Source organism: Macrobrachium nipponense, chromosome 3 (genome assembly GCF_015104395.2).
Source record: "Macrobrachium nipponense isolate FS-2020 chromosome 3, ASM1510439v2, whole genome shotgun sequence".
Classification (NCBI taxonomy): Eukaryota; Metazoa; Arthropoda; class Malacostraca; order Decapoda; family Palaemonidae; genus Macrobrachium; species Macrobrachium nipponense.
Window position 1 is genome coordinate 14696372 of NC_087202.1, and position 13028 is coordinate 14709399.

The 13028-nt window shown below is 36.1% G+C and overlaps 1 long non-coding RNA gene across 1 annotated transcript in view; it reads left to right on the plus strand.

Moving 5' to 3' along the window:
- Window positions 1–834: 834 nt before the first annotated feature.
- The window catches only part of LOC135222165 (uncharacterized), a 32993-nt gene continuing 20799 nt past the window's right edge, over window positions 835–13028 (plus strand). The window contains exons 1-2 of the long non-coding RNA XR_010316184.1: window positions 835–1188; window positions 10415–10584. This is a non-coding gene — a long non-coding RNA (uncharacterized LOC135222165). The remainder of the gene's footprint in view (window positions 1189–10414; window positions 10585–13028) is intronic.

Sequence of the window (13028 nt, forward strand, 5' to 3'; positions counted from 1 at the left end):
AGCAGCACAAATACCAAATTACTTGTACAAAATGACAAGGTAACAATACATTATCTGGAGAATTACATTTAACATACCCTCGTGCAGTACAAAAAAACACCACGACAATCTACACAGATGTCAAGACCACGAAGGGTCCAAGAGGACAAACACCATTGAACTTTGCACGATCATCGAAATACCCGCCCTATGACGGCCAACAGGAACATCTCCAAAAACAAACAGATGATCGCCAGAGTCAAGGCAACAGCAAGTCTGCTGTAAAACAGGAACAACACCGTTCCTCCGATGGACAAGGTTCAGCCATCAAAACCATCCTCGAACTGCAGAGGGCCACAGGTAGCGAAATACCTTCAGTTCCAACATTCTCCAACTCCAAGCTGCTATGCTGTCGAGATCTGTACTCGCTGCTATCCCAAACCTGACTAAAGTTAATAACAATGTAAGGAGCAAAAGTCACCTCTTACAAAGAAAAACAAACTCTACTGGGTAAGGAGAGCACCTTCAACAAGGGAACGATGAGAGAAGGATTGTTCCCGACAATAACAAGCATTGAACCTTACAACATATATAAATGTATATATATATACATTTATATATGTATATATATACATATATAAATGTATATATATATATATATATATATATATATATATATATATATATATATTTATATATATATATATAGTATATATATATATATATATATATATATATATATATATATATATATAGATATATATCTATATATTTGTGTGCGTACCTGAATGTTGTTCTAAAATCCATTGTTCACGCCAGACCTATTAACCCTCCCCTGGAAGTAACCAGCAGGTATTATTCAGAGTAGAACAACAGCGTTTAATCCCTGAATACACCACTGAAGAAGAAGTGCCGTAACATAACCGTTAGGACAGTCAGTCTCCCCAGTTGGAGGACCCCTTAGAGACAAACGTTTCGTCCACGCAATGTCTGGCGGCAGATGCGGCGTCGGGAAACTAGAAAATGTGGCTTTAGTTACAGGTGTGTTTGTTTCTCATTACTCTCAACGCAAGTGCTATTCATTCGGGTTGAAGAAACGAGCTTCCCATCTGCTACAGCAGTCTCCAGTTCCCACAACGGGCCGGTGTTGATGGGAGGAGCTTTTGTGTTAAATGATAATCAGTGGCTTGAATTCACCCTAATGACGAGGTAAGAATGAATTCGGTTGAAATGCGCCCCACTATTTTCGTTCAGAATTTAAATAGTCCATTCTTATGGTAGCGAGTAGAACAGGGGTAAATAACGCTTGGTAAATTTCCACTTTCAAGGACTGCCTTGTTGTAATATGACTATGCTGGCCATTATTATTTCGGTAGTTTTCTCCTTGAAAAACTACAGCTGGGTTCCTCTGGATAACAGAGAAGTTGTAACACATACTTTCCCGGGTGAGAACTACGAGAAGTTAAGGTGTAAATGAGCGGAATTTGATAACCGAAAGTATAATGCTATTACGACTGTATACTTCTGTATACAGTATTGATATATCAACTGCCCTGACTTACATTGGGAGGCTACCATTCTTTTCAGGGCAATTAACTAAGACTAGCCTACACATAACTATTCAAACCTTGGCATAGGCTAATACAAGTGTATCTCAAAGGCCTAGGCTAATATTCTAGGCCTATTCTTAGCTGGAAGTGGTACTTGACGTCGGTGATGGGACAAATCTTCATTGATGTAGTTAAATGGATACATTATGAAAGCAACTTACCCTTAGTTGTATTCCTTCCATAAATGTTAGAAGTGGTACTGGTTCATATACTGGTACCTTATACTGGTCCACTGTAATTCAAAAAAGTTCATTTAGGACAACAATCTTGTACCAAAGGGCATGGAGTCCTTATCCTAGGCCTAGGCTATGCTGCACTCATGCCTAACTTAACTGTTACATAGCACAGCAAAGCCTCACTTTATATGCATAACGTAGGTGGAATTTAACTACACAATTTGAAATTTTCATAAACCTATGGAAGATTGTTGCACATCTTAGGGTAGGTTAGTGGTACAATTGCAACCACATACAAGCTCAACCTGGTGCAACTTCAGTAAATGTTTTATAACAATTTTTGGTCATTGGCGGTTACATCAAAAGAACACTTAAATCTTATGGCAACGTGTAAATTATAAACTACGAAGACACGCTTATACCTTTTACAAGGAAGAGAGATAGCATTTCAAAAGAAAGCGAAGGGGAGCTATATTCCTTTCTCCTCCAGCCAACGTTGCCGTACGTAAAGCGCCTCAGCGGCGTGGTTTGTATGGTATTACCGTCCCACCTCGGTGGTCGCGGGTTCGATTCTCGGCCATTCCATTGAGGAGTGAGAGATGTGTATTTCTGGTGATAGAAGTTCACTCTCGACGTGGTTCGGAAGTCACGTAAAGCCGTTGGTCCCGTTGCTGAATAACCAATGGTTCCATGCAACGTTAAAGCACCATACAAACAAACAACGTTGTCGTACGCGTCTCGAGCAATGCAATGTGAGCTTACGCAACTACGCACTTAGTCACATTTATGCACTTACGTACGAACACTCGGTCATAGACAATCACAACTTCTAGTGGTTAGCTTAACATCTTGAGAAGATGAAAACCAATTCGATTTTTCAGTCCACCAATCATAAACGGTGTTGTCATTCATTTAAATTAAATATTTCCATCATTAAAAAAGTACAGGAATATATTATGAATGTTGTGAGAATCGACCTATAAATGCTAATGTGCATTAATAGTATTCAAATATTTGTTTTTATTTTTGGGATTAATAGTGATTGGAACAAAGACCAATGTTTTGTGAGAGAACAAAGATCTGAAGTACATGTTACCTATTATTTCAGGCTTTATTAGAGGAAGCTTTGTGTTACGTTGATAACAAACTAAATTCTGCTTGAATGTAAGCGCCTCAGTGGCGTGGTTGGTTTGGTGTTTGCTTCTCACCTCGGTGGTCGCGGGTTCGATTCTCGGCCATTCCATTGAGGAGTGAGAGATGTGTATTTCTAGTGATAGAAGTTCACTCTCGACGTGGTTCGGAAGTCACGTAAAGCCGTTGGTCCCGTTGCTGAATAACCACTGGTTCCATGCAACGTAAAAACACCATTCAAACTAACATCCTTGAATGTGCGCCCTTCTGAAGATCCCTTCCAAGTAAGGTGAATGATTATTTTTAAGCTTTTCAAAATTATTCATATTGAGGAAAATCTCTCTTACATTTATTATCATTATTATTATATTATTATTATTATTATTATTATTATTATTATTATTATTATTAATATTAAATAGACAGCAAATAAAAAAAGAAGGCAATAAAGCTATAAAATGAGACATTATTTACCACCGTTCTCGAGACAGCAGAGTCTAATGATGATTTCTCTGATAAATATGGCCGTAACTTCACAATTTGCATCCACGAAAAAGAAGAAAATAAAAATAAAATAAAAAACGCGTCAAGGCCAACAACTTTTTATCATCGCGAACTGCGTGAATTGTAAGACAGAAGACCAGGTAATCTCCTTACCTCGTCATAAATTATCTTAACTCGTCATAAATATCATTAACTCGTCATATACTGGATTGAAATAAAAAAAAATCTTGAGCTACTTTCTTGCCATTTTTTTTTTCTCGAATTTCGGGTCTTGTAGACTAGCGAAGCTGACAACGAACTTTATCGACATTCATAGACTTTAGATATACATTCTTTCATTCGCTGTGTTGTTGGTATTATAAAACTTATGCATTCCTGGTCATTTTGTAGTATTAAGGCGTTAGACTACTCATGGGAACCAATGGTAAGACTGGTCTGGCCCGGGCTGGTCGACGGCGAGTCTAAGCATGTAGTCCTTACTCATAGATTAGCGTTTTTATGCCCAAGAGACAGAAATATGTAGATAGACCTTTCATTTTGCTTTGTAGGGTTTAAGGATGGTCATATTTATACTTGTATGTGGCTTGGTTGCTGAAAATGTAAAAGTTATAGACGTGAAATTGACAAATTCTCCTACCTAAGAAAATTAGCTAAAAGCACGAAATAATCAGCTAGTTCTCCGTTCAACCTGACTCCAAAATCTTCATCTAAGGCCTAAGAATCATCGTTCTAAAGAGCATAATTAAAATCCACCAGAAACAATTAGATACAGAGAAACAAACTGGCTGGGTTCAATTCCATAATCTTAGTCTAAGTATGTTAATGTGCTAAAGAATATAAGAGACCTGGTGTGGACCTGTGGACTTTTCCTAACAAGCACAGACCTTTTGGCAAATGCAGGAGATAAATAAACCCTTCCTCCATTTTTTAAAGAGATCTGTATTTAATATAAGTACATTTCAGAAATCTACACAAGAAAAGGCCATTTTATCTCATAAGAAGAACTATGTAATCTACAAGTCAAACCTAGAGCTAGCAACAAACTCCAAAGAAAGATAGAAAAAAGGAAAGAGTCAATGGGTTCTTAACGAAAGTCAGTGAACGATAAATTGTAACACAGACGATGACTTATGAGTTTCTCGTTCCATTTTCTTAAGACGCAAATCGATTCGTGTGTTTGCTTATCTAACCGTCTTTTTTTCAGCACTAATGGACACTTTGCTTATTTATTTTCGTGTGTGTGTGTGTGTGTCTGTCTGCCTGACTGTCTGTCTGTCGTACTTTGTATCTAGGACAGAATACTCCGTGTTTGCTTGTTTACACTGAACTCTCCCTTACTGAGAGAGAGAGAGAGAGAGAGAGAGAGAGAGAGAGAATATATGTCAGATCACGTAACCTCAATAATAATAAAAAATGAATACGTTACACACGCGCGCGTGTGAGTGTGTGTGTATGATGAGAAAGTGAGAGAGAGAAAGTCAAGGCATCTTTTATTTACTGACTGAAAATGTCAGATTTTAAGAACACTCAGATGCTATTTTGATGTCTATATACGTCACATATGAGAGAGAGAGGAGAGAGAGAGAGAGAGAGAGAGAGAGAGAGTGAGTTTGGATCAACCCAAACTCAAACCAAACATCAGTTTTCAAAGGGAGCATTCAGCTGAAATGTTGTGATGAATAAGTCATGATATTATTCCTAGACGGGAATGTTTTCATCGTTTCTCAGCTGAAAAAAAAAGTACTATTTAACGTCACAAACTTACAAAGAGACTATTTTTAATATCGGTTGTATAAGCGAAGATAAAATTTTTTTTTCATAAGTATGGGAATATTCACTCTGATCTGTTTTCTAGGAAGGACGGGGAAAACAATTACTTTCCCTATTTTCGATTTTGTATGAATCTGAAGGAAAATTCAATAATATTCTGCTACTTTTGCTTCTTAGTTCTAGATTTTCAACCAGTAAATAAATAAAGCATATTTAATATGTATTATTTATATGGGAAAGACACCAATAACAGAAATGACCAGAGATGTTGCTATCCTAGCAGTGAACACTAATTGTGTTTAAGGATGTCAAATTAAGCTGATCTTAAGATAGATGGAAGCGTGTTTTCAATGAAGTTATTACTGCAACAGTTTCTGCTGTCCTACAGAAATAATATAGCGCCTAAGTGGCGTGGTCTGTTTGGTCTTGGCCTACCACCTCGGTGGCCGTGAGTTCGAATATCGGGCATTCCACTGAGGGGTGAGAGATGTGTATTTCTGGCGATAGAAGTTCACTCGCGACGTGGTTCGGAAGTCACGTAAAGCCGTTGCTCCCGTTGCTGAATAACCACTGGTTCCATGCAACGTAAAAACACTATACAAACAAACAATGCAGAAATGATATTGTCCGAACCAGAGAAATGACGAGAAAACCGAGAACTAAGTGTTTGTACAAAAGTGGATGGGAGAACAGGCTTTCACCATCATGATACCTTGACGAGTAAAGAAAAATGAAGGTATATAAGAATCTAACAAAACAAGGCGTGACCCGACTTCAGCTTACTCGGGACATGTGCAAAATTTTCCCCTCACACATAAGTTGTGAACATTTCATTCCTAACTTTAGACGTAAATTAAAACATGCTTAAATCTACGGTCAAATAGACACTTGTTTCACCTACGAAAATTAAAATAAATACGCTATATTTCATAAGAAATAATTTTTCTGTACTGTTTAACATTCACATTGTTTATTTTTTACATTTTCATTCTAATAAATAAATCATAGATATCTTATCCTAAACTTCCTGTGTCTTTAACTCAACTCAAGACACCTTTTTCAGACATTTTTCGGCTCTTCTATAGACCTTTCCTAGCCCCCAACAAAAACATCAACAAAGTAGTTTGTAGGCTTACTCCCCGAGTAAGCGAAAAGTGGTATAAGATACAATGGTTTCATTGCAAAAAATCGAACCGTGGGCCTCTCAGAAATGAGTAAATAAATAGATGCATCGATAACTCAGAACTAGACGGATAAACGCAAGGGAATAGGAGGTATTCAGATCTATTATGGCGAACAAACATTCATAATGAGGCCATTATTGGAACCAAACAATGTACACGTTGCGCTAACGATATTTCTTATCATATCCTGTGTATTTTTGTGTAGTCCTTTCAGTGGGAACGTTCCCATACCCATCTGTCTGTACATTTACATAGACATATATAGTAAAATTAACACACCACACACATATATAAGTATATATGTGTTTGTGTATGTGTTTACATATGCATATAGAATTATATACATGTGTATATATAATTATTTATGAATACATATGTGTGTTTATGTGTATGTGCAAATATTAAGCAACAAATATTACTGTATCTCGGGAATAATTTACAAGAGGGATCTTGATGGCCAGTTGGTTAAGTCGGCTGTCTATTACTGTATCTAAAGCCAAAAGCAAAGGGTCTATATTGTTTATCTCACAAACTCAAATGCACAGTGATCGACTCGACAATACACAAACGCATCAAATAATCTCACAAACAGAAAGAAGATCAAAATATGCATTTGTTGAGTAGCTGAAATTCTCTCTCGTTTACATGGGCGTACACAGAGATACGCATCCATACGCACACGCCTTTATCAATTCGTACAAACGGAGTCGTTTACATATTAGCGAAGAGCTCAACCGGACGAGAAAAAATAAGTTAAGCTGACTCTCTCTCCATGTCTCTCTCTCTTACTTATAATATACTGAGTAAAATAGAAAGATATTCGCGGATAACTATTGAAAGACAGCAAATGCGCACCTGCCAAGCGCTTTCATTAGACAAAAACTATTCTCAGGTAACTATACAAGGCCTGAGAAAATGCGCATCTGCTAGATATCAGACCCTCTCTCTCTCTCTCTCTCTCTCTCTCTCTCTCTCTCTCTCTCTCTCTCTCTCTTCCATTCTTCTCCTTCTCCTTCTTTTTCTCCTCTTCTCTTCCTCTCTCCGCAGACGCAAACTCAAGAACAAATACACATATCCACTCTCATGTACATGCATTCATATATTCATACACGCTTAGTGAAATACAAATATATATGTTCACATGTAGCCAAACGAGTTCTGAGAAAACGCGCATCTGCTAAATATCAGATCATCTCTCTGTCTCTCTCTCTGTCTGTCTCTCTTTCTTTCTCTCTCAGGCACATAAACATGAAAAAATAAACATATACGCAGGCATTTATGTATTCGTACACTTTCAGTGACATTAAAAAAGTATTCACAAGTAATCAAACAAGATCTGAGAAAACGCGCATCTGCTAAATATTATATCCTCTCTCTCTCTCTCTCTCTCTCTCTCTCTCTCTCTCTCTCTCCAATATCAGATCGACGTTAGTTTTACCGCCCTGGAACAAACGATTAATGGACACTCAAGTGCGCTTCAAGACTCGTCAACTGGCCTTATACAGCTCGCAATTACCGTCATAAAAAGGACCATTAACTGGTGATTTATCCGTTCGTTGTACAAAGTAAGGTTTCTGATATACGGCAGATGCGGTTCGTAGTGATTTAGGGCTCTGCGAATCTACTACTTTCGTAGTTTACCCTTTGGTTGGAAAAACTTAATGGGCTAACGGTAGCATATGATGGGTAATATTCTTATTTATAAAAACCTCATTAAAGTATATTTCTTAGTTTAAGTTTTACGTTTGAATCGTTATGACATTATTATTATTATTTTTATAGTGTTGGGTTCCGGGTTGAATCTTGCATCCTTAGGAGTCCATCACTTTTCTCACTATGTGCGCTGTTTCTAGTAGCACACTCTTCTGCATGATCCTGGAGCTACTTCGTCCTCTATCTTTTCCAGGTTCCTTTTCAGGGATCTTGGGATCGTGCCTAGTGCTCCTATGATTATGGCTACAATATTCTCCTGGGAAGTCAAATGTATTTCACCGTGTTTAGTACTAGACTGTGGGGGATCAAATGTCCCTAAGTGCATTTGATTTCCCAGGGGCTGACACTAAACATGGCGAAACATATATGATCCCCAAGTGACTAGTACCAAGCGCGGCGAAACAGTGTAGGTGAATCAATGTTTTACCGTGTTTAATACTAGCCCTCTGGGATCAAATATTCCTAACCGAACTGGTTGTTTCACAAATGCCCTAGGGATTTCGTTCACATATTTTCTGTAACACACACACGCACACACACACACACACACACACACACACACACACACACACATATATATATATATATATATATATATATATATATATATATATATATATATATATATATGTGTGTGTGTGTGTGTGTGTGTGTGTGTGTATACATTCATATATATACAAACACAGTTGAGACTAACCCCGAGAACGGGAACAAGAGAAACGGGACACGACTGAACGAGGGGCTTACGTATTTTTCCGTCGTCTCTCCCGACCGGATTTCACAGGGAGCTCTGGAGAAAAACGGAGGAAATATCACGACCTAAAGTGACACACGTCTCCAGATCCCATTTCCTCTTTGATACGTAGAATTCCTGAGCATTTTTCACCGAGCATACTTTTATCTCTCTCTCGCTCTCCCTTTCTGTCACATGTTTTGTGCGTAGGTAGGCGCTATCTCGGGTGGAAGAAATGATGCTATTTATATACATGCACATATGTGTAGGTAAGTGGTTACACGTACTTGTGAATATATATATATATATATATATATATATATATATATATATATGATATATATATATGTATATATGTATATATTATGTATGATATATTACACACATGTTTACATACATACACAATATATATAAATATATAATATATATAGATTATCTATAATATATATATATATATATACATTATTTGTTATGTATGGTATGTATACATATATTAACACACATGTTTTACCAATCACAATTATATATATATAATAATATATATATATATATATACTATATATATATATATATCGTATATATATAATATATATGTATATTAATTATTTAATTATTTATAATATAATATAAATATATATAAAATATATATATATTATTTATTTATATATATAATTTATATATACTATATATATATATATGTTATTATATATATATATAAACATATAAACAATATTATTATAGAGAGAGGAAAGAAAGAGAGAGTGGGGAAGAGGAGGGAGAGTAGAAGAGGAGAATGAAAGTATCCTCGGTTAAAATTTTATTTTGGTTGTAGCTTATCTTAGTTTATTCTCACTGCAAACTCAGGTCTGATTTTAAGATTCCTTTATATACACACATGTTTTACATACATACACAATATCTATATAGATATTATATATATACATTAATGTAATGTATGTATGTCTACATAATTACACAACTGATGTGTAATTACACAATATATATATATATACATATATTATATATATAGAAATTATATATATATATTATATATATAGATAGATATATTGATATAGAATAATCTATATATATATATAGAGAGAGAGAGAGAGAGAGAGAGAGAGAGAGAGAGAGAGAGAATGAAAGTATCCTCGGTTAAAATTTATTTGTGTAGCTTATCTTAGTTTATTCACTGCAAACTCAGGTGATTTTAAGATTCCTATTACCCACCAAATAGTATCTTTCAACTACTTCCATTATTGGGATTCGCGTCTGTAGAGATAATGAAAGACATTTAATCATATCCAGATATACCGAGATTCTTGTTTAGTGCCTTCATCAAATAATAATAATAATAATAATAATAATAATAATAATAATAATAATAATAATAACAGGGTTTATATCAAAATAACCGGTAATATATCATTCAGAGACAAAGTTCCACAGGTCTCCACTATAAGAATTCCTCTCCTCAATAGTTCATGAACGTTTGATATAAACTTCCTCTCTGAGACCAGCCTCTTCCTTTACTTCTCCTTCCTCTTCTTCTTCTCAAGACCTGCGTCTTCTTCTGCAGCTCCTCCTTTTCAATACCGGATACTTATTTCACAGAATGAACGGATGGCGGGCGGATCTTCGGCGGCGCATCCACATTATTTATTCAGTGGAAGGTAACTTGGACGGACGGCAGAATTCCAACAATTTGAAATTCATCACAGCGGAGCGGAAGGCCTCGGGACTGGCTCCATTAGCTGCTCTTCCGCCCTCAGATCGTTTTTAAGGTAGGGGGAATCTTACCCTTTTTATTTCGTTTTTGTTGACCACCTCTGCATCTCAGTACCAAGTTTGTGTGAGTGGATTACGCGTAAGAGTCAAAGTAACATCCCCAAGGTGAATAATTAATGGTGTGGATATATATATATATATATATAATATATATAGTATATACATTATATATATATGTATATATATATATATATATATATATATATATATATATATTATATATATATATATATATTATACATATGTTATCGGGCATTTCCACTGCGGTGTAACATATTCCCAAGATGCAGTGGATTCAATATGAGCCGATACTAGTGGCTTAAAAGTGATGAAAATTCATGTGTAAATATTCATATAAATACATGTATTTATTACATTTATTTTCATATCTATATTTATATCTACATTAGCGTACATAAAAAAAGTCTTCACTGATGGTAACTTGTAATGAACGAGGATCAAAGCAAATAAACAACACGAATTTCAATGTAAACAAATACACAGGTAAAATTGCACAAAGTTGAAAGATGAGAGGTGAAACTGAAAAACCAATAAACAAAGCAAATGAGTAAACAAAACATAAAACTGTAATCACAAGCAAATAGAAAAGGAGAAAATGTACTTCAGTTAAGAGGTCAGAGAAAAATGATGAAAAACCAATGCACTAAAGAAATAAATAACGAATGAGACGCGTAATTATAAGCACATAAAAAGGGCGAATAAGTACTTGAGGTCAGAGATGGAGAGGGGATGCAATGAAAATAAATAAACTAAGCAAATAATAAAGTGCCAAAATGAAACCATAAAGAAATAAAAAGGCGAAATAGTATTCGACGGTAGGGATGAGGGGAAACAATCAGTGAAATAAATAAAAAAGTAAATAAGTAAATGAATAAATAAAGACATAAATCTTTAGATTTATGTCTTTATTGGAAAGAGAGAAAGAGAGAGAGAGAGAGAGAGAGAGAGAGAGAGAGAGGAAGGGAAAAGGCATCCATCACATGTAAATACCATAAGCATACACTCGCTTTATTTCCTTTTTTTGTTTTTTTAAAGGACAGGCGACTCATGCGACCCTCTTTTTCATTTGTTCATTTCCATAGGTAATGTGTTCGCCACGGGGGAGGGGAAATGTTTTTATTTTACCACCATTATTTCTTTTACTCGGGTGCCGTTTTGGGACTTGCTAAAGCTGACGGTAGAAAATATTACAGAGAAATTAAAACTATATCGATGGAAATTTACACCGTGCTTTGAGATGAGGGAAAGAAAGTCTGAATGAAACTTTCTTTCTTTCTTTGAATCTTCAGCCGAAAACCCTATTGAGCCGAGTCAGCAGACTATAAACCCAAGAGGACTCCGAAGGGAAATCAGCATGCGCGCACACACAGAGATTTTACAGAACAAGGTGATAAATAAATAAACATGGGAGAATTGAAAATAAAACCGATACCCCTGCATTCAGCAAACAGTAGCATGTAGGAATGAATGAGTTTGCACCTGCTTAAACTTCTGGAGGTCAGAAACTTCCAAAACTGCACTAGGCAGACTATCGGACATGTTGGTTGTAGCCAAGAAAAAACTCCTAGCATTAACCCTGGTACTAGACGACCACACACTGTTCGCAGCAGCTACCTGCTCGCCATGTCTTGCAAGAAATACAGCTAGGTCAGATAAAGAAATGGCAGAGGGTTTTTGTTGATGTAGAACATTTTGAAATTAAGGAAGTAAGTGATCGGTATCATACTTCTTTTACCAAAAGAGGGGACCAATGTTAGACTCCTAGGTAGGCGGACTATGAACCTGGTAGTTAGAGGCCTGTGGTGTTGGCTCTGGGAAATGTTTTCGGTAGAGATTGTTAGCCTCTTGTATGCAGCTTTGTAGATAGAAATGCAGCTAGATTTTAGAATATAAGCCGAGAATAGTTGAGTTTTATGATTAAATACTGTATATCTATATGAACGTTAATAAAAGAATACATGTAGAGATACTTTGGACTGAGAAACATATTTATTTTATTGTGGAGAAACAGAGACGGGCAAATCTATTTAAATAAGAACCGGTCACTAAAGGATGATTACCCTGTGGCGTCACTTGATATGTAAACTGCAATTAATTCTTATGACATTCGAAAGAACTGAAATAATTCTCTGTTTGACAAGAATTTCGGGAACTCCCCCAAACGACCCGTTAAGACTCCAAGGAAAGAACATCTCTCTGTCGGTGGCTTAGTTGTGCCTTTTCATCTCTTTCCTAAGGCGAAGAAAAAAAAGTCAGTAGTGATGAAATTCTTTTGTTTAGCTGAAGAACGCAGGAGCTATTTTCTGCCAGAATTCCCGAATAAAGGAGCCATCTTACCTGCCAGGATATTGAACATTCTCGGTAGGCGAAGGGAGATTTGTCCGGGCTTTGCTTCCATCTATTTATATATCTATCTATC